General features: G+C 40.6%; 1 protein-coding gene across 12 annotated transcripts in view; it reads left to right on the top strand.

Moving 5' to 3' along the window:
• Window positions 1-21,820, top strand: part of insyn1 (inhibitory synaptic factor 1) — a 194,740-nt gene that overhangs the window by 51,831 nt on the left and 121,089 nt on the right. For all 12 annotated transcript variants that reach the window (XR_009794191.1, XR_009794193.1, XR_009794192.1 and 9 more), the window contains one exon: window positions 18,787-18,973. The gene's annotated coding sequence lies outside the window, so the exon portion shown is untranslated. The remainder of the gene's footprint in view (window positions 1-18,786; window positions 18,974-21,820) is intronic.

The raw sequence follows: 21,820 nt of genomic DNA on the forward strand, positions 1-21,820 counted from the left end.
CCAGGAAAGGAACTTTGAAGGGCAGATGGTGGTGGACTTTGCAAAAAGGATGGAGATGGCTGTAGTGAACACTTATTTCCAGAAGAGGAGGAACATATAGTGACCTACAAGAGCGGAGGTAGAACCACGCAGGTAGATTATATTTTGTGCAGACGATGTAATCTGAAGGAGGTTACTGACTGTAAAGTAGTGGTAGGGGAGAGTGTAGCTCGACAGCATAGGATGGTAGTATGTAGGATGATTCTGGTGGTGGGTAGGAAGATTAAGAAGACAAAGGTAGAGCAGAGAACCATGTGGTGGAAGCTGAAAAGGAAGAATGTTGTGCAGCCTTCCGGAAAGAGGTGAGACAGGCTCTCGATGGACAACCGAAGCTCCCGGAAGACTGGACGACGACAGCCAGGTGATCAGAGAGACAGGCAGGAGAGTACTTGGTGTGTCATCTGGTAGGAAAGGGGAGAAGGAGACTTGGTGGTGGAACCCCAAAATACAGGGAGTCATACAAGGAAAGAGATTAGCGAAGAAGTGGGATACTGAGAGGACTGAGGAGAGGCGAAAGGAGTACATCGAGATGCGACGTAGGGCAAAGGTAGAGGTGGCAAAGGCTAAACAAGAGGCATATGAAGACATGTACACCAGGTTGGGCACGAAAGAAGGAGAAAAGGATCTCTACAGGTTGGCCAGACAGAGGGATAGAGATGGGAAGGATGTGCAGAAGGTTAGGGTGATTAAGGATAGAGATGGAAATGTGTTGACTGGTGCCGGTAGTGTGCTAAATAGATGGAAAGAATACTTTGAGAAGTTGATGAATGAAGAAAATGAGAGAGAAGAAGAGTTGAAGAGGCAAGAGTGAAGGACCAGGAAGTGGAAATGATTACTAAGGGGGAAGTCAGAAAGGCACTACAAAGGATGAAAAATGGAAAGGCAGTTGGTCCTGATGACATACCGGTAGAGGTATGGAAGCAATTTGGAGAGATGGCTGTGGAGTTTTTGACCAACTTATTCAACAGAATACTAGCGGGCGAAAAGATGCCTGAAGAATGGAGGAAAAGTGTTCTAGTTCCCATTTTTAAGAACAAAGGGGATGTTCAGAGCTGTGGGAACTATAGAGGAATAAAGTTGATGAGCCACACAATGAAGTTATCGGAAAGAGAAGTGGAGGCTAGACTCAGGACAGAAGTAAGTATCTGCGAGCAACAGTATGGTTTCATGCCTAGAAAGAGTACCACACATGCATTATTTGCCTTGAGGATGCTCGTGAAAAGTACAGAGAAGGTCAGAAGGAGCTACATTGTGTCTTTGTGGATCTAGAGAAAGCCTATGACAGAGTACCAAGAGAGGAACTGTGGTACTGCATGCGTAAGTCTGGTGTGGCAGAGAAGTATGTTAAAATAGTACAGGACATGTATGATGGCAGCAGAACAATGGTGAGGTGTCCCTTAGGTGTGACAGAGGAATTTAAGGTGGAGGTGGGACTGCATCAGGGATCAGCTCTGAGCCCCTTCCTGTTTGCAGTGGTAATGGATAGGCTGACAGATGAGTTTAGACTGGAATCCCCTTGGACCATGATGTTCGCAGATGATATTGTCATATGCAGTGAAAGCAGGGAGCATGCAGAGGAACAATTGGAAAGATGGAGACATGCACTGGAAAGGAGAGGAATGAAGATTAGCCGAAGTAAAACAGAATATATGTGCGTGAATGAGAAAAGTAGAGGGGGAAGAGTGAGGCTACAGGGAGAAGAGATAGCGAGGGTGGACGACTTCAAATACTTGGGGTCAACAATACAGAGCAATGGAGAGTGTGGTCAGGAAGTGAAGAAACGGGTCCAAGCAGGTTGGAACAGCTGGCGAAAGGTGTCTGGTGTGTTATGTGACAGAAGAGTGTCTGCTAGGATGAAGGGCAAAGTTTACAAAACAGTGGTGAGGCCGGCCATGATGTACGGATTAGAGACGGTGGCACTGAAGAAACAACAGGAAGCTGAACTGGAGGTGGCAGAAATGAAGATGTTGAGGTTCTCGCTCGGAGTGACCAGGTTGGATAGGATTAGAAATGAGCTCATTAGAGGGACAGCCAAAGCTGGATGTTTTTGAGACAAGATTCGAGAGAGCAGACTTCGATGGTTTGGACATGTTCAGAGGCGAGAGAGTGAGTATATTAGTTGGTAGAAGGATGCTGAGGATGGAGCTCCCAGGCAAAAGAGCGAGAGGAAGACCAAAGAGAAGGTTTATGGATGTGGGGAGGGAAGACATGAGGGCAGTTGGGGTTAGAGAGGAAGATGCAGGAGATAGGCTAAGATGGCAAAAGATGACACGCTGTGGCGACCCCTAACGGGACAAGCCGAAAGGAAAAGAAGAAGAAGAAGAAGATTCAGGCCCTAAACCATTTAGTGATTTATAGACCAGTAGCAGAACTTTAACATCAATTCTGAAGCTGACTGGAAGTCAGTGTAAAAACCTTGACTTAAAATTGGTTTAATACTGTATGCCCTGACATTTTTGTTCCGGTCAGAACCCAAAGTGCAGCATTCTGAATAAGTTGCAACTGTTGAATGCTCTTTTGGGGGAGTCCTGGACTGCTTTACACATGCAAGCCTTCACTGAAGATATATTCTTCAGATGGTAAAAGGCTGTTTTATTATTCCATTAGATTTGGGATGACTGTTGAAAGTCAGGTGGGAGTCCATGAAGTACACCAATGTTTCAGACTAGGTCTTTGGCTTTTAAAAACAGTCACCACAGGTATTAACTAACAGCAGTCCTCTTTTCTTTACTTCCAGAAGCATCTTTTTAAGAGAACGACTGCAGGAATTTAATAGCAGCAATTATCTCTTCCTTGCTGCTAAAAACCCTTTTGTCATTTTTGTTGGTTTAATTGAAGTAAGTTTTGACTCATCCCAAAAGATGTCCAAGTCTGAGATGTGACCTTAAGTGTGGGTTGGGTTAAATAAAACTGGAATGATTTATTTTTCCAGTTGGATTGAATCAAGGTCACATTGCTTTATGGTTTTTGTCGTGGGCTTTTGTCTGTACCTGATTGTGAGTGCTGTGTTCACACCTGACCAAAGAAAACTGGCAAAGTGGATAAAGTGAGCAGAGTTCAGTCAAAGCAATACAAAAAGTGCTCGTGTGAAGAGGCACTGGAGTGGAGTAGAGAGGAAGAGACTGCAGACGATTTCAGTCCAGAACGCATGCAGGGAGAAGAGATTTGACAGAGACTTTCCTCTGTGGGGGATGTCCTTATTTCATCAGACCCTCCTTTTTTTTTTTTTTTTTTTTTTTTTTTGGGGCGTTACTTGGCTCTGCAGAAGACGGCAAGGGAGGTTTCTATACTTTGGACCCTCAGGGGGTCATACGCAGCCTACACTTGCCCAACAGGACTTCACTCACTCAAATGGAGATATGAACAGCATCACTGATTACATGTCTAATACGTTCTATGGCTCATCACTCTCTGATGTCCACATGGACTACTCACACACTGACACACCAGTTTGCAATCATTCTGTCACACACACTCATTGCAGCATCATGACCCAGAAGCGTTTGATCCATCAAGGGATTATGGCGACAGTCTATCAGATTTAAGAGTGAAGGTCAACAAGATGTGTGGATTTAAAATTAGAATTATAAAACAAAACTGTGGTTGTTATTATGGTCATGAATTATATGATCAGATATATGTACAGTACTGTGATTTTGTTCCCTCCCATGTGACTCAGGCCCCAGTCCGAATATGTGTCATGGCAGAGTAAAAACCCCACGTAGAATATCCTCATATAAAGAACATAGAAAGCAGATAGCGCAATTTTGGAATTAAACAGTAAGACCTGAAGGTCAAGACAAACAGAAGTTATCCAGTCTCGACTAGGGATTAAATGGTTTAGCCATAAACCGTGTAAAGAAGTGCAGCTGGTGAAAATCCTGTGGCTTCTCATTGTGAGAAATCACTAGCCACAGTGCCTAGTTCCCAAAAAAGTAGTCAAGCCTTGATGTAAATGTTCAAATTTGAAAACATGCATTTCATGACTAGTAGACTGTTACTTTACAATGATAACGTTGCAAGTTTTAAGTCAAGATAAAACATTCTAACGAGATCCTCAATTGTTTTATTAAAAGTATGGACCATGGGTGCTAATTGAGTCAATCGCTATCGACCAGTCTATCGCCGGGGCAGTTTTGGTTGATCGCGTGACTGAGTGTCGGGGGGGAGACGTCAGTCTATCATCCATCTCGTTGCTTGATTCAGGTGTGACCAATACGGTAGTCGCGCATGTCGATTGACTGACATTTGGCTTGACAGATCCTGGCCTCTTGTGAGATGCGCATGTACATGTAAAGGCACATACAGTTTTAGCAAGGTAGCCTCCTATTTACCATCTGTCTCTTGCTTTCTCCATGCCAGTCATAGCATTGCGCACACCCCAACCCCCTCATTGGTAGATCTGAGAGGTTGGCTTCTTGAAAAGTAGAACTTGGAGCAAACAATTGTGGTCATTCCTGGTATGGACCAATGAAAACACATTTTCTTGTGCCATGTTTTGAACAAGTTTGTCCGCTGGAAGACGAGCAAAGATTGACTGGCAACGACTGTTATTTATCATAAAAGTCAAGCACTTTATTTCTTTAGTTTTTCATGAATCTGCCAAGAATTTCGGGCTATTTGTAATAGAGTACTTTTTCCCTCAACCAAGTCTGATACATGTGGGTCAACATCGTGCAGCTAAATATAATCCTATGCTACAAATGATGCAGATTTCAATTTAAAATATAAATTTGTTCAAATAAGATGGCTTGAACATCTCATTACATTTAATGCACAGGTGCAATAAATGGTGACTGCAGTTTGATTGATCAATGAAAATGTTTCACTCTGTTTTAATTAGAAATGCGTACGATTTATTTGTCAAGTCATTTGTTGTTCATTTATCGGATTGGATCAAACCAGTGATCCAATCTAGAATCATAATTTGTGTATGAAAATGCATTTTCTTATGTAGTTTAAGATATTGTTCCATCTTAGCTGCCCTGAAGTTTTGCTCAATGAATGAGATGGGTTTTTTTTTTTACCCTGATTTGAGTGCCCAATGTATTTGCATAGTAAGAAAGAATGATGCTTAAAGGTACCTGTGTCATTAGTCAGGTATTTGGCTTGGGTATTAGCAATAATGACTCTACATAGTTAGTTCTTTGCAGCTCCATTTGAACATCATGAAGTAATTTGTGCTCTTTTGTCGACAACAATCATAACTTTTTGTTGTTGTTGTTGTCTGGAGGGATGGCCATAATAATCCGGTGCAATGGTCATAACATTTCTGGCTGAGTCTTGTAGTGATATACAACAAGTGATTTGCCATTCTTGTTTGGTATGATGCTTTTTTTTTTTTTTTTTTTTTTTTAAATAATTAACAGACTGATCTCATTTCAGCTCTGAACATCTTTTGTCATTTTAATGAGACTTGCCACGCAAAATGAGGTGTCAAGGCCAATGTTGTACTTTTGTTGCCATTTTGGGGTGAATTTGTATTTGAGGCTAATGATTTTGTAATGTTTCTGCCATAACAAGCTCGGAGCAGAAAATATAGCCATTATTCTCGCCGCGCTGCCTGCTGCGTTTATTTAGTTCGCAGCTACAATGAACAGGCTGAGTCGACTGTGCATGCGTGTGTGTTTGTGTGTGTGCTGCCTGGAAGTTCAAACCCAAGAGAGTTTAAACACAAAAAACACCACTATCTGCCATCAAGTTGGTTTTTGTTGTTTGTTTTTTTTAAGCATGAATAAACTTTTGACAGCAAGAAAAATACAGCAGTAGAGCATTAATAATAAGAATGCCTTAAATCAATTCTGGTGAACATTAAAGCAATCATAGATCCATTCAACATCTCTCCCGTGGGATAAAACTGTAGACACGATCATTTTTATTTGTTAAATGAATAAATAAGCAATGTATGAATGGGCGATTGAATATTCTAAAGTTTTTCAGATTGAGAGCGAATTAAAAATATTTTATTAAAAACCTATATAAATATAATCAGATTTTCGCAGCACGTGTATACTTTATGTTCATACACAAATGATAAAGAGAACAGTGGATATGATTTTACATGAAACTACATGTATTACAGGTCATTTTGACACAAATGTCTGATTGATGAGTAATGAAATAGATAATTCGGATGACAGGTGACACAAATATCAACTAATTTTATAACCTTAAATTTATCCTGCGTTTTGGTCATGTGTTCCTGACCTTGAAATAACAGCTATATTATGCTCTCGCCACACAACTATTTAAAGAAATACAATGGATCAAAGCTTCTGGCTAGCATACAAAATGCAACAGTAGTCCGTCAAACATTGGAAACGGCACCATGCAAATGTGACTATTGTCTTTTTTTATGATCGGGAATTTGTGTCTCTATTCACATGTAATTAAGACACATCCCGTTGACATAAAAGTTGAGCAGTTTTACTTTTTGTTCTCTTGCTTTGCAGAATGTGAATTGAACTGTGACCTTAAAACCAGTGTACATACCGAAGTGTGATTTTGGTATAAGTCTACCATTAAACGCAGTCCCTCAACCAGTTTGTTGCCTAAAGAAAAGGCTTGTACGGTACTTATACACACATTCCCTATGAGGCAAATCCTGCGAGCATTAGCTTGTCTGATATGATACAGGTGTGAAACAAAACACCCAGGGATAAGGATGGATTCTCTTACGCTGTTGAAATTATTAGATTAAATAAAAATGATCAGTGAATTACATAGTCAATATAGGACATTTTGTCAAATCCCTATCACTGAAATAGTTTGTCAGCAGAGATATGCACATATTGCATAATTTTTTAGGTATTAATGGTACGAATTATTCATTTATAATTGCAGCCAGTTTTTATTATGCCACTATGATAACACTCAGAATTACCCCAAAAATAACCAGGAAGAACTCTAGCTATTCTCATTCAACCTTCTAAATTCACCACTGAAGATGCAGCATTATATTACATGCATCTCAGCATAGAAACACAAATTCAGAGCCGGAAAGACCTGCAAAAATATGACCTTTCGACATCAAGGCGTTGTGAATATTCCTTGCCCAGCCTCGCACCAACGAGTGCTCCTTATATTGCAGTCAGTAAGCCCGTGAGACAGCTGTGTTATGTTCAGTTCTCTCCAGCTGACTGGACCTTAGCTTTAAACCATCTGCAGTGGTTATTCCAAACTAATGGACACAGAAGAAATTAGCCCATCACCCATCGCTTACCTCTTGGTACGTGGCTTGATGAGCGCTTCATGAAGGCATGAAGGAGACTGGGGGATGGTGTTGCTGGAGGCGAGAGCAAGAACTTTGCTCTTGACATTGCTCATAAACAGATTGGTGCACAGACCCGTTTGCATAAATAGGATTTGGCATCAAGTTGCAGCAATAATCCATGCTTACATTTCAATACCTTTTCACAGGCCATTTTGTTTACGTTGGTACTGGTGGAAGCTCAGAGCTAAAACCTTTGCTGTATGCCCCTTTTCTGATGCACAATATTTACTTGTGGTGCACTACTTGGCTGTGACCAGAAGCAGTCAGGCTTTGTCAGTCCTTTTTAATTAATTTCGTCCCCACTGACGGGCAAAGAGCTTGCTTATAAGATGGTCGAATGGACAACGAATTATGCCCACTAACATTCACATTAATGACAGTCATGATTTTATCAATAACCCATGTTCTGAATGGTTTGTTCAAGGCCTCATTATGACGAGCTTACACATCGCTAGTCTACCATCAGACTACGGTGACAAATTCACAGCTAATATACTTCACTACAATGTACTGCATTTTGGGAAGGACTTGAAAGAATTATTAGACAGCTAAATCACATTCAGAAGCTAAGTAGCTAATGTACCGTGGCTAATAATGTCGCTTCTGAATATACTATGAAGTTTGCTTTTCATATACAGTAGTTAAGCTGTAGCCTCATCACTCATGTAATGCAGTATTTCATCACCGTGAAGCCATTAGCTGTGATTCCCTGGTTTTACGAAACCCACAAGGTCAACGTAGAGTAATAAATAACCCGACACCTTTTCCTCCATATTAACGTCACAAAGCAACAGTCTTCTGCTGCAGCACACTACGCTCTAGAATGACAAGACAATTGGCAAAAATGACATTGTGCACAAAAAGCAATTTTGAAGTTTGAGGAAGATGAACAAAAACAACATGAGACTGAACCAGAAAATATAGAGTCCAGTGAAAATATAATCTATTTGAAGTGTTTCTTAGTTATATTATTTTTATTCATGTTTTTATGATCATATGTTCATCACATTTATCTTCATATTGTGCATCCATCCATCTATTTTCTTCTGCCTATCTGAGGTCGGGTCATGGGGGAATTAACTTTAGCACGGACGTCCTGACTTCCCTTCCACAGCCACTTCCTCCAGCTCGTCCAAGGGGATCCCGAGCCATTCCCAAGCAAGTCAAGAGACAGAGTCTCTCCAGTGTAACCAAGGTCCCCCACAGGTGGTGAGCCTATGGGAAGGGGCATCCACGTTACTATTTTGGACTGTGCCCGGCCGAAGCCCGTTTGCAGGCCCGGCCAACAGGCACTTGCCCTCGAGCCCTACCTCCAGGCCTGGCTTTAGAGAGGGGGGGCCGATGATCCGTATCTGGGCAAAGGAAACCTAATTCCACTATTTTTACTCATCACAGGTGTTTATGGAACCATGCTTTTTCTGATCCCTCACCTTGGACCTGTTTGCAGTGGGTGACTTTACCAAGGGTGTGAAGCCCCAGACAACTTCTTAGGATCACTGGGAAACAATAACAGCCCTGTGATAATGTTCTTGACATAATTTTAAAAATATAGAAACTCTGAGAAATTAGTCTGATTGTGAATTTCTACAAGTTGTTTAGATCATAGCCATTAAAGTAATTTTACTAATAATTGGCAAAATACTTTATTTCTGCATTTCAGTTTTTGACCATGGTTTCCTCATTTTTGGTTTCAGCCACGAATCTTTATTTTGGTGCATTGCCAAGAGAGACCATACAAGAAAAAATATTTAGTTTTATAGTTTTACCACCTCCAGACACTTTAAATACATTTAAAATCATTAGAATGTATTCTAAATGCATTTCAAAGAAAAACAAATTGCAAATCTGCGTTTAAGAAGCAGGGTCTGGTGGAGTGGTTTTTGCCATCAGTGAGTCTGAGTGTGAGTGCCTGGGCGCGTGGTGTGGATGACAGTAGCTCCTGCATGAGGTGTTTTGATAGATTCTTTTACTGTTCCCTTTGCATTTAATACACTGCTTTAAAGTGCATCTGTAACCATCTTTCTCCACATGTGAGGGCATGACAGTTATTATACTAAATAAACCCATTAAAAAAAAAAAAAAAAAACGATCCCTGAAAACAGATTTTATTGTTAACATGTTGGGTTACTGTGGACTATAGTCATAAAATGAGGCAAAAAAACAACCCATATTCGTTGATGGGTTCACTAAGTACCTCAAGTTCTTATTTAGTGGGGAGGGGCGACTAATGCAAGGCGCCACAATGCTTTACCTGCCACACTTTTAGCTATCCCCCCCCCCCAAAAAGAAGGAAAAAAAACATTGGGCTAACAATTCAACTCTTGACTGCCACCATTCAATTTGACGTAGTGCAAATGTTTTATGCAAATAATATCTTGTAAAATATATCTTCAAGTAGAATGTGTAGAGAAAACAACAAATTTCTGATTTCACATTTACAAATAAAAACCTGCAGCGCAGTCATTCTCCAAATAGCAAAAGCACAATATGCCTCCCTGCTCTAACAATCCACAGTGAATCTATAAATGTGAATGGCAAAGTTGAACAACTTGGAAACTGAGAGTATGTTGTGCCCAATTCCATGTAAGTGCTGTTTATGGAAAAAGGTGTATTTTGCCTTTTACAGGTGCTGTAAGAGGGGCTATTATGACTTACTATTTTCCTATTGTGTCAACCTTTTTGTGACGCTAACACAAGTGCAAATCCTGAATCTAACTATATGTTGAAAAATGGGCCCATTTTGTTTCAGTTTACCAAGTTGGAAGTCCACATGAAAGATTATGAATACCAAAGTGCTCCCCCCCAACACACACACACTGGTAAGGGGAACACCCCTGAAAAAGCTTTAACAAAATAGAAGGCTTGACTCGTGGGGCGTGAGATGCAAATTGTTTTCCTCCAACCGAGAATCTGATTGAAGTCGGCGAGGAAGCGGCCGAGCTGAACACAGACCTCGCAAAACTCATCATCGTAGCCTTGGGGTTCAACGGCTCGTAGCGAGATCAACTCCCCGTGTCCGAGCAAACACAGATGTGTCCGCCTCATTTAAATGCCCCCCTGGCGGGGGGAAGGACACGATGGTCGGGTTCTTCCCCAGTTGGCAATGGAAGTCCCCCGAGGAAAGCATATTTTTAGCAAGATGAGAAATTGCTTGACGTACGTTGGTCAACCTGGCTTGAAATAAGCTTGACTGTCTGGGAAGAGATTCAACCTCACTGGGCTTGGTTTGATCGAGTGGTTGTTCTTTCTAGAAATCCCTGCCAGATGGATTCCTTTGTTGAAGACTATCCCCATTTCCAAGCCCCCAAGGTACCTAAGCAATGCTTTTTTTTAAACAGCGAACCTGAATACTGCCCCTTTCCCTTTTGTTGGCCATGCACTCCGCTCAATACATGTATTATTTCCCTGGGCTTTAAAACTCCAACTGTAATAAGATGATTAGCATAATGCACTGCTGAATGGGCAATCAGTGGGAACACAAAAAAAAAACCAGCATTGCTATAAAGAAGACACAAAAATGTGTTGTTTACAGGTAAATAACCTTAAATGTATGCAAGCATAAATCTTCAGTATATACACCCTGTAGAGTAATCCCAAGTGTTTATCATTGGGGTTGATTTGATTACATTTTTTTCAAAATTATTATTATTAAAAAAAAAAGTCAATCATCTGATAGTTTACTAATATCACATCTAAATAACACTGAATGACATCACAAGCGTTTTTCTTATGGGTGCATACATGCAATGTAGAAGGTTTAAAAATGATGGCCAATGACAGTGCAGTCGAGACTTGAAAATAGAAACGCATGGAATACAGGGAGATTGAAAGAATTAAATCCTAAAAAAAATAGTTTTATTGCAAATGCCTTTTTTTTTTTTAAAGAGATACATCAAGGTGCATCATTTTTTTAAGAAATGCGAACACTTCAGCACACTTTGCCACAAACTAGATAGGAGGCACGTTTAAAAGGCTTATTGTGTGTGACGTTAAATGCATTGGAGAGGAAAGTATTTTGTTGATATTGTTTGGCAAAGATTGATTTTAAAAGGACCTTTACAAGGGATCAACTACAGCACGTGTCCTTAAGAGAGTTTTAACCAAACAGCGGCTACCACTCTGTCAGGCGAGGGATGCCTTTTTCATTTTTTTTTTTTTTTTTTTTTTTTTTTTAATATCAGCTTTGACACTTCTCTCAGCACCTGGCCACTGGTCATTTACTGTAACAATTGGTTGTGTAGGTACCCACAGTGAAAATTTATAGACTGTATATTATCTCTGTGCTTTAAGCAACTGGATGGGTAACGTGGTTGGGGGGCATTTAGGATTAGATCGAGCCAACGTTTCTTCGAGCCAAATACATTTTTTGAATGACTTTCATACAAACTGTTCTCTGTCCGAAGACAACCTTGTAAGACCACGTTACTGCAGCCTCTTTCAGTTCTTGTTTATGGGATGTCTACTTCCAGTCTCCTCTTCAGAAGGTAAAAATGCATGCTCTATGGGGTTAAGGTACGGTAGTTAAATTGGCCAGTCTAAGACCTTCGACTCTCCCCACTTGAAGTCCTTTGTTGTGTTGGTAGTGTGTTGTTGTGTTTGGCTCATTGTTTTGCTGCATGGCAGAGCCTCTCCTGATTATTTTGGATACATTTTTTTTCTGCAAATTGGCAGACAAAATGGTTTTCTAGATTTCAGAATTCCTTCTCCTGCTACCGTCAACAAAAAAGACGAGTGAGCTCATTCGAGAAGCAGCCATTTAAGCCCAAGCCGTGACATTACCTTGCTTCACAGGTGAGCTTGTGTTTTAGATCACAAGCAGAACCTTTCTTTCTCCAGATGTAGACCTTTCCAATACTTCGGTAGGGATTAATCTTGGTCTCGTCAGTCCATAAAACGTTGTTACAAACTTTTTCTGACTCATTTCTCTACTTCTTTGCAAAAGAGAACATGCGAACTCCACACAGGCGGGGCCAGGTTTTGAACACCAGTCCTCAGAACAGTGAGGTCGACTCTTTAATCCGTCCTCCACCATGCCACCTCATATTCATCTTTTGATCTGAAACTCGAATGTCAGTATTCAAGCAAAAGAAAAGGAATTGATCTTGCCGTTCCCATACTTATGGAGGGGACTAGCTAAACGTTTACTCCAATGCAAAGGAAATATAAGGGCCAGGACATGAGCTGGAGTATTGAATAGGAGAGCATAAATGAGCCTTGGGGAGACAAAATACAAGGATTTCACATCAATTCACACAATGTCAATACGTATTTTCATATAAATATTGTACATTTACCAGACAAATAAACAGAAAGCAAGACAATCAGTTAGAGAGATTCACTCAGAAGAATCTACAGCTAAGTGGGGAAGATGAACAGCCTGAGAGAATTCGTGGGCTTTTTCACATCGCCTTTGTTTGAGGACGGCTATATCCGTGAGTGACAGTCAAGTGGTGGTGTCAGTGAAAAATGAGTTCATCCCAGTTAAATATAAAACTTGGCTATTACCTCAGTTGCGATTTTCTTGATTGTGCACATTTGTCATTTTGTCTGACATGGGCTTAAATAACTTGCCGTTTCCTGCTGACAATTTGACCCAAAAACGAAAATGCCTGTGCTTCTGTTGGGAACCACTTTTACATGTCAATATGTGGACTGATTGATTGAAGTAATAAAGCAAAACCCCCTACCCCTCCCCCAAACGCCAGCCTTTCGAAGGATAACCGTTCTATAAAGTTGGCAAAAACTGCATTGTGCCTGGTGTAATTTTAGCAACATCCCTCAGAGCTCTGTCACTTTGTGTTTGGAGGTCTGGCTGAGAAAATCTTTCTGCACATGGACAGGAATGATATAGTTAGTCCTCCTAGGCCTGGTCTCGTACTTTAATCGGCTTTGAGAAAGGGGATGGGAAAAGGACATCATTGTCTGCTGCTTGGTGTTTCATCCCTTAAGGTCTTGGTGCCTCTACCAAGGCCAAGCATCCCTGGCCCTCATTCTTTTCTTTTTGTCCTGAGGGGGTCTCGCTACCGCCAGGCACTCACCATTGTAAGAATTCCTCCAAACATGCAACATGTCTGGAAGTATCCCAGTTTGAGATATCTCAGCAAAGTCATCTGTGGAAGGTCACCTGAGGCTGTTTGAGTATTTAAACCCCACTCTCCCCTACTCCAACCATTCGATTGATGCTGATTGCTCCTTCTCGCTTTAAATTCCGCTCACTTTAAATTCCACATTGCTCCAATTAAGGTGCATATAAAACGTCCCCTTGCTGTCCTGAAACCATATGCAAATGTTTATGGATTGTGCATCATCAATTCCCTCCATCCCAGTTTGCACTGGTTTAAAAGTAACACAATCTCCCTATTCTGAGAAAGTGCAAATTCAATGCCAAATCCCATTAGGGCACAGGGAAACAAACAAACGTCTGCGTCCTTATCCGCGTAATTTACTGCATTCTCTTTCTCAGATTGTTTGTTATGTCACCTTCTATTGAGCACTAGTATTAAATTGTCCCAGTTTGAGGTCTGCTTTTCCCCTTGATTAAACTTGTGACCTGTTGTTTTTTGTTTTTGAATCCAAATGCAAGTTTAATCTTTTAACCAATTTATCACACTTATGCATAGTCGGGGGGGGCCGCTAAATTGAATGAGTATCATTGAAATGTACATGCACATTTAGCGCCTAAGAACTCGGTGCGAGGGTCCCAGCTGTCAAGTAGATTGGGAGTGTATATTGACTTTTGATGCCAGTATATTGCAAACTGTGAAAATGTTTGAGCTTGGTTGCTGGATACTGCAATGAAACGTCACTACCCACATTTTGTAAACGTGGATTAGTCCATTTTTTTGTCTGATCGACTGGAAATGGCGTAACCTCGGACGGTTGGGTAGTTTGCTGTTTTCAAACCAATACAAAATCAAATATGTAGGTTACTAGTGATGGTTACAATGGTAAAGGCATAACAATTGATGAAGTGATCCTTAAAACTTTGCTTGACCGTGGTATTGATTCTTAATTAATGGAGTGAAGCTGTTCGAGGCAAAATGGAGTACACTATTTGTCTACAATGAGGATAATTATTTGGCTATCATTCAGTCCCTTGGAGTGGTTTTTCATGTCAGCTCAGGACTTTTCATGTTTGCTTGGTCCCCCTGTGCTTGTGTGGGTTTTCTCCAGAAACTTGCATGTTAAGTTGTCCATAGGTGTATAAACTGTGTCTACCCTATGAATGACTGGTGACCAGTCAAGGGTGTCATCTGAGACAGACGACTTTCCTGTGACCCTCAACAGAATAAGCAGTATACAAAATGAATGGATGGCTTGATGCATACCTTGTGGTGAAATGAAAAAACAGATTTGGGAAATTTATCTAAATCAATGCAAGATAATAATCTATTAACACAGAAATTTCCAACATTTTTAACCCCACATATCAAATATAACTACGTTGTCGGAATCAGAATCAACTGTTGATTTATTTCAGTTCATAGATGCAGTTCATATACACTTTGTATAATGGAAATCAAATTCCTTGAACTCATTTAAAGTCTGCTGTGAACCAAAACAATACATGAGTGTTTGTGTTTAGTGGGCCAGACGCTGACTGTAGTGTAATTCGGCGCCTTGGTGATGAAGTGCTGCCTCCACAAGTGAAAATACAATCACTGCTTTGACTGCCAGTGGTGAGGGCGGCTTTTGTTACCATGACAACTGGGAGCAGTACAGTACACTGTTTTGTATGTCAAGTCTGTTTTTTCAAAAGGTTGTTTCAAATGGGTACAAACTCCATTTACATTTATGTTGGGATGTATAAAACATAAAAACTGAATACAGTGATTGGCAAATTCCTTTCAACCTATATTCAAGAGTTTTTTTTTTTTTTTCTTGTTTGCATTGTGCATAACGTCCCAATTTCATTGAAATTCATTTTTAAGTTAAACACTGGTCCGTAATTGTTAAAATCAAAATTTTTCTTCAAAAGGACCCTCATTACTATTGCTGTTGTAGTTGCACTTTAATGTATTGTAGCTGGAGTACTCACAATTTTCCTCTGTGACTTATTCACATAACCCCCCCCCCCTACACACACACACTTTCAGGCATATCTTCACATAATACTGGTACAGAATATGCCACAAATGTACATGTATTGCCACATGTAAGTACCAGTATATGCGCATATAGACTCTGATAGAGTTGTCTATCTCCTAGTGGCTTTGGAGCTACTTTGCATGGTGACTCAATTCCAAGGCTGTTAGAGTGCTGGGCTGTCCTTGGCTGTCACATCTCATCATTGGGCATTCTGTGAGACAGCTGGGCAGGAGGTGTGGGTGGTGGGAGTGGTTGTGGGGGCAGCGTTTGAGCAATGCAACAGGCCTGTACTGAGTGACAAATGATGGTGACTATTAGTGTAGTTTTGGAGAGGGACTTTGGCCGCAAGGGTTAAATAAAGGGTCAAGAACAAGCTGGGGTTGTATAGTATTGCGGACAAAAGTATGTCGGGGTGTACCCGTGTGCGATATGCGTCAGAAATCAACTTCTCCATGGTCCAGCCTCCCACGTAAAAACTGCCGCCCAGTGTCAAACAATCACTGTTGTCTTCCTATAGATAGTCCTCGCAGCTGTGGCCTTCATGCACTTCCAAGTCATCACGGACTGCCTCCAGCAACCATGCATAATGGAGCTCTGTACCACTTCAGTCCTCACTCTTTCCTCCTTTCTGCTCTTCTTACTCTTCCCCACAGAAAAGAATGAGTGTTTGCACTGCAGAATAGCTGCGTACATTTAAAAATGCAGAATTAAGTCACAGAAGTGCATACGGAGGAAGCAGTGTAAAACTATGCCACAAAATCATCCATCTCTCAACATGAACTAAGAGCTCTTGGATATGGATGTATGCATAAGTATAAGTATTAGACGAGGGTGGTCAATTCCTCTACTTTTGTTGTACATGGAAAACATTTGGTTTTTGTCATCAAAAAAGTAACTGACTTATGGCAGCGTTCCATTTCAACGCTAACACAATAATCTGGTCAAAGGTGAAGAGCCAATCTTCGCAGTTTTGCTCCTTAAACATTCAAAATATTCACTTTATTCATAGCATGATGGAAACAATTTTTCACATTCCAAAAAACTCCCAAGTTTCCCCCAATTCCACATTTTCCGTGAAAATAATTCCATTGTAATGCATTTAAAAATAACGTTAAAAACTACTCATGTAGACCACTATTACAGCCAACACTATCTCGTCCGGAGTTTTCCCCTTACATGCTGCTTTGCACCTTTCTCATACTTGCATACTGCATTATTTCGATCCTCATTAGCACCACCCAGGAAGACCCTCATATATGCTCCATGTGTTCAGGTAGTATACACACCACATCCAAAAAGACAATACGCAGCGGGAGGCACTCTTGGTTACCTGCTGTGCTTATTAGCGCTGTCGATGTGACAAGGAGAGAGCGAGACAAAGCAGATGTTGCTCTGCCTGCAAAGAATGACATGAAAGCTTACTTTCATAAAAACTGCCTGACATGCATTTCTTCAGTCTGCATTAAAGGCATCTCCAACAACCTTTTGTGTATCTCTGTGGGTATGTAAATGTACCAGGGTTTGACCTCCCTTCTCCCCCATGTGGTGCCAGTTACCCCGCTGACTTTGTCTCTGATGCCAGTGTTTGAACGACATACTGTAAATGTGCGATTTGTTTTGTTATGCCAGCCAATGCGAACACTTCGCTGCTACCGCATCAAGCTCCGACAATCACAACAGCCTGTCCGCCACGCTGTCACCAAAGCCGGCCGTGCAAAACGGAGACGGGAGAGTAATGCAGTGATGTATTTGTGTACTTTCACTAACATGACACACAGTTTGAAAGGTTGAAAACACTGACAATTCTAATGGTTGTTGATTCCTTTGAAGAAAATGGTAAACTTACATTTAACTGAGAATTCATTTTACAGAGAATAATAGAAATAGAGACGTAAAAAAATACTGGAAGTGTCATGAACAGATCACGGGGTTAGATGCAGGGTGCATGACTCACAAGACCAGGTACAGTTTGAGGAGAGTCTTTTTCTGATCTAAGGTCAGTACACAGGCAATCAGTCCAAACTGGCAACAGTGTCAGAATTACAAGGCGAAGAGACAAGGTCATGAACAAGGCAGGGTTCGGTACACAGAGGATCATAGACATGGACATGGACTGCGGAACATGACATCTATGTTCAATGATCTGGCAAACTAAGAGACACATTAGAGGCTTTAAAACATGGTCTAATTATCCTGAACGAGGTGCAGAAGAGGAGACTGATGCCAGAGGCAGCCGCCCCCAGGGGTAGTGGCATGGCCACTCCCTGACGGGAAGTGTTTTGGTTTTTTTTCCTGTAAAGCAGTATTTTCAAATTGGAGTCCATGATCCACGGGATTCTGCAAGATGTAATACTCGGGTCTGAAAGAATAATCTGGAATGAATAATGCTTATAACATTTTAAAGAAAAAGTCCATCGCTAGATATATTGATTTTTGTTTTTTTTACCACCTGGAATTTTCCTCACTTCTCCAGATACCAAACCAAGACTGAAGCTTTTTTTTAACATCAGAAAGTTATTTTCCGAGCATTAACTTAACGCATTATCTTAATAACTAATAAATAAGAAATATAACACATAAAAATAATCTTCATGTTGAAAAACCTTCAGTCAATGTAATCAGTCCAAAACAAGTGTTAACATAAAAAAAAAAAAATTACAATTAACGATCAAGTAGCTTAAGCATGGTTCAGGGCGGCTGTGGCTCAGAAGGTAGAGCGGGTTCTCCAGCAACCGAAGGGCAGCTGGTTGTAATCCTTGCTCTGAATGTCCGCATGACTAAGTGTCCTTGGGGAAGACACTGAACCCTAATTTGGTCCCAGCGGGCTTGGCAGTGCCTTGCATGGCAACAGTCGCCCATTGGTGTTTGAATGTGTGTGATTGTGAGGCTTTGTAAAGCACTTCAGGTACTGTGATAGTGTTTTTGTGTGTGTGTGTGGTGTGTGTGTGTGTGTGTGTGTGTGTGTGTGTGTGTGTGTGTGTGTGTGTGTGTGTATATATATATATATATATATATATATATATATCACCAAGTTCTATTTACTGTTACTGTTAAAATAAATAAAAGGTTGCATGCATGGCTTGGCTGGTCCATATGTAAAGGGTAAGAATTAGTGGAATTAACTAGTTTGCTGCTTTTTTGAAAAGGTTTCCCTCCTCCACCACCACCCACAGACACACACAAACACACATACATATTTATGATTGGATTCCATGGGCAGGATTCTTCAAAAAGAACACATCTGACAAAATGAAGCGAGCCAAGTAGATAAAAAAAAAAAAAAAAAACTGCAATGAAATGCTATAATCCTGAGAAATTCAACTAGGTGAGAAATAAAAAAAATGACAGTCTATAAATTGTTATAAACGTTTTTCTAATGTTTTAAGACTCCTGCAAACTACAGTGAGAGCCAATATCCACAAATGGAGAAAATGTGGAACGGCGGTGAAGCTTCTTAGCAGTGGCCGGCCAACAGAGATGAATCCAAAAGAACAGCAATGACTCATCCAGGAGGCCACAAAGGAACTCAGCACAAGTTCTAAAGAGCTGCAGGCGTCCCTTACTTCCATTAAGGTTAGTGTACTCGACTCAACAATAAGGAAGACACTGTGCAAAAATGGCATCCATGGTAGAGTTCCAAGGTGAAAACCACTGCTGACCAAAAAAAGAACAGAAAATCTTGGCTTACTCTTCGGGGGAAATGAATGGGGGGAAAAAAACACCTTGACATTAAGTGAAGTTGAAATTTTTGGAAGGTGTGTAAATGCCGTTAAGTGTCGGGTCTGGCTTTAAAAGAGCTAGATTTTCCTCGCCCTGGTCAAGACCGACACTTGGAGAGAATGCTCGGAGCCATTATTTCCACCCACTGCCTTGTCACTGACTCATGATCTTTAACATGTGTCAAGGTAGCCAGCTGTACATCTTTCTCCCCCCACCTGAGATAGTCCGCCTTGTCTAGCAGGGGATAAAGTAGTTCTAGAGACTACATTTTGCCATCCAGCTACTCCATCTAAAAATTATGACTTCATTTGAGAAACTGGGGTCATCTAAATTCCCGGGTAAATTAGACCCTGAAGTGAACCAGTGCGTAGGTGAAGCTCGTATTACAGTTCCATTCTGTGTTCACGTTTTTGATCAAGTATAATGAAAAAGGACCCCACAGCATACACTTGTAATATTTCTGTGCTCACTGTGCATATAAGTATCATACATTTAGCCACAATAATGACATTATCAAAAACAAATTGCTTCCCATGCATGATGACAATGAATCTAAATGTGCCCCTGAATAATACATACTGTACATGTACAGTTGCAATGACAATACACAATGTTATAAAGATTTGTTGCAACCAAGTAAGATTGCATTTCACTGCATTGTTAGTTCAATAATCAAAGACAGGGGCGGGACTTACTCTTCAAGAAGAGGTTGAGGGGATTTTTGTTTGTTTCTTTTACATTTCCAATTACAGCCCAGATAAATTCAGGCTCAATATATAGCAATGCACTTGTCTGCATCGAAATTTGCATTGCTTGAATTGACAAGGACGCCTTTGTCTGCTCCAAGGGAAGCAATGTATTTGTTTTAACAGTAAAATAATGCCATGCTCTCATTAGCATAACCACCACAATGTTATTATGCCAAAATTGTGAGACTGACTCTGCTTGGTAATATTGAAGTGATTTGTTTGTTTGTTTCATTGTTCTACTTCCAGAAACCAAAACTAACACACATTAATCCAGGTTCTGTAGGAAATACAGGGTGCTTGTCCGTCAGTCAGTTGTATCTGTCAAGTGTCATGGGATGCAATAAACTTGCATTATCAATGAAATATCACAATTCTGTTGTCCGCTCCTTAAGCAACATGTTTTGTTATAAATGTAAAATATATTGAACATGCAGAGATTGAAGGGATTTGTTTTTTTGTTCATATATTTCCATCTCCAAAATGTTAAAACCAACCCAGATAAATCCAGGCTCTTGATCAGGGATCAATTTCTGGGATCGTTCGCATTGTCATAGTCACACCTTGCTCTGCTCAAAGGGAAGCGTTGTACTTAACTCATATTATCTAAAAAAAAAAAAATGCTGTGGTTAACTCATTAACCAATTTCTATCATTAAAGTTAACTATCCTAACCTCTTACAGGAAAGCTAACAAGGCTATCTACCTAGTTCCAAAATTTGCGAGCAAATTGCTTTAACCATAAATTGAATTGAGACTGAGCTATCTTTATTGCCAGTGTGTCTCATCAACATGATTAATTTTGCTGCTGATTCAGTCAACTACTGTTTTGCCCAAAGAAAAACTAACAACATCAACAATGGGATATTCAGAAACATACAGTACAAGCTATGGAACAACTCCTTCAGGCAATATTATTCTGGTCAGTTGCCCTGCTTTCATGGAAACGGGTTCAGAACGTCAGTGGGAGATTCTTTTAACCCATAACATTGAAACTTAATTTATGCATTTAATTGATTAACTATGCCCACAATCAAGCAAGGAAATTTGCTCAAAACCCCATCTCTACCAACAAGGCATTCAAACATTTCTTTGAGAATCGGAACCACGGTGCACAGCGCAAGGACCTCTTTTTGCCCAAAGCGAGTGGCACGAAGGCATCGGGGTCGAGTTGAATAATTCAGGCCCAGATCAGAGGACATTTTCATTCTTCCACTGGCACATTTATCTGTGCAATCCGCCATCTTTCTCCTTTCCCCAGAATTCATCTTCCCCCCTCAGTCCTCCATAAATAAATGAAGCCACTTGTGACTTTCTTTTGAGGAATTTGATAAGAAAAAATATTTAAAAAAACATTATCAGACAGCATCTGACAGGTCTGTCTGATAGGGGGATTGACTTCAGCGTGTCACCAATTCTACGCAATGACAATAACATTGAATGTCAACCGTTTCTTCTCTTAAAGTCTAACTATTGTAGAAATAAAACAATTGAACAATCCTGCACTATCAGTGGATGTTAAGTCATTATGATTAAACGACTCACAAATGCACTGAAAGGCTCTCCTGTCTATTTGATGTCATGGTTTTAATTAATTGGCCATGTGTGCTTTTTGCATATTGGACATTAAGATGCAGTCTGGCACATGGTCTTTAATGCCAGTATCAGTCCTCTTCGGTGGATAGAAATCTTCTCCTAAAAAGCCACAATGAAAGCTGTCACTCGAGGACGATGAATTTAATTGAGTTATTCACTCGCGTTGATGAAATTTTGGGATTCCCATGGATGACGCAGAGTGTAGAGCTCACAAAGTCTTTGCAAAGCGTTCAGAGCAGGCAGCTGAGAAAATTCAGCGTACAAGACCAGGTCAGTGCTCTGAGATACAGTGAAGAAAATAAGTATTTGAACACCCTGCTATATTGTAAGTCCTCCCACTTAGAAATCATGGAGGGGTC

Source organism: Syngnathoides biaculeatus, chromosome 3 (genome assembly GCF_019802595.1).
Source record: "Syngnathoides biaculeatus isolate LvHL_M chromosome 3, ASM1980259v1, whole genome shotgun sequence".
Classification (NCBI taxonomy): domain Eukaryota; kingdom Metazoa; phylum Chordata; class Actinopteri; order Syngnathiformes; family Syngnathidae; genus Syngnathoides; species Syngnathoides biaculeatus.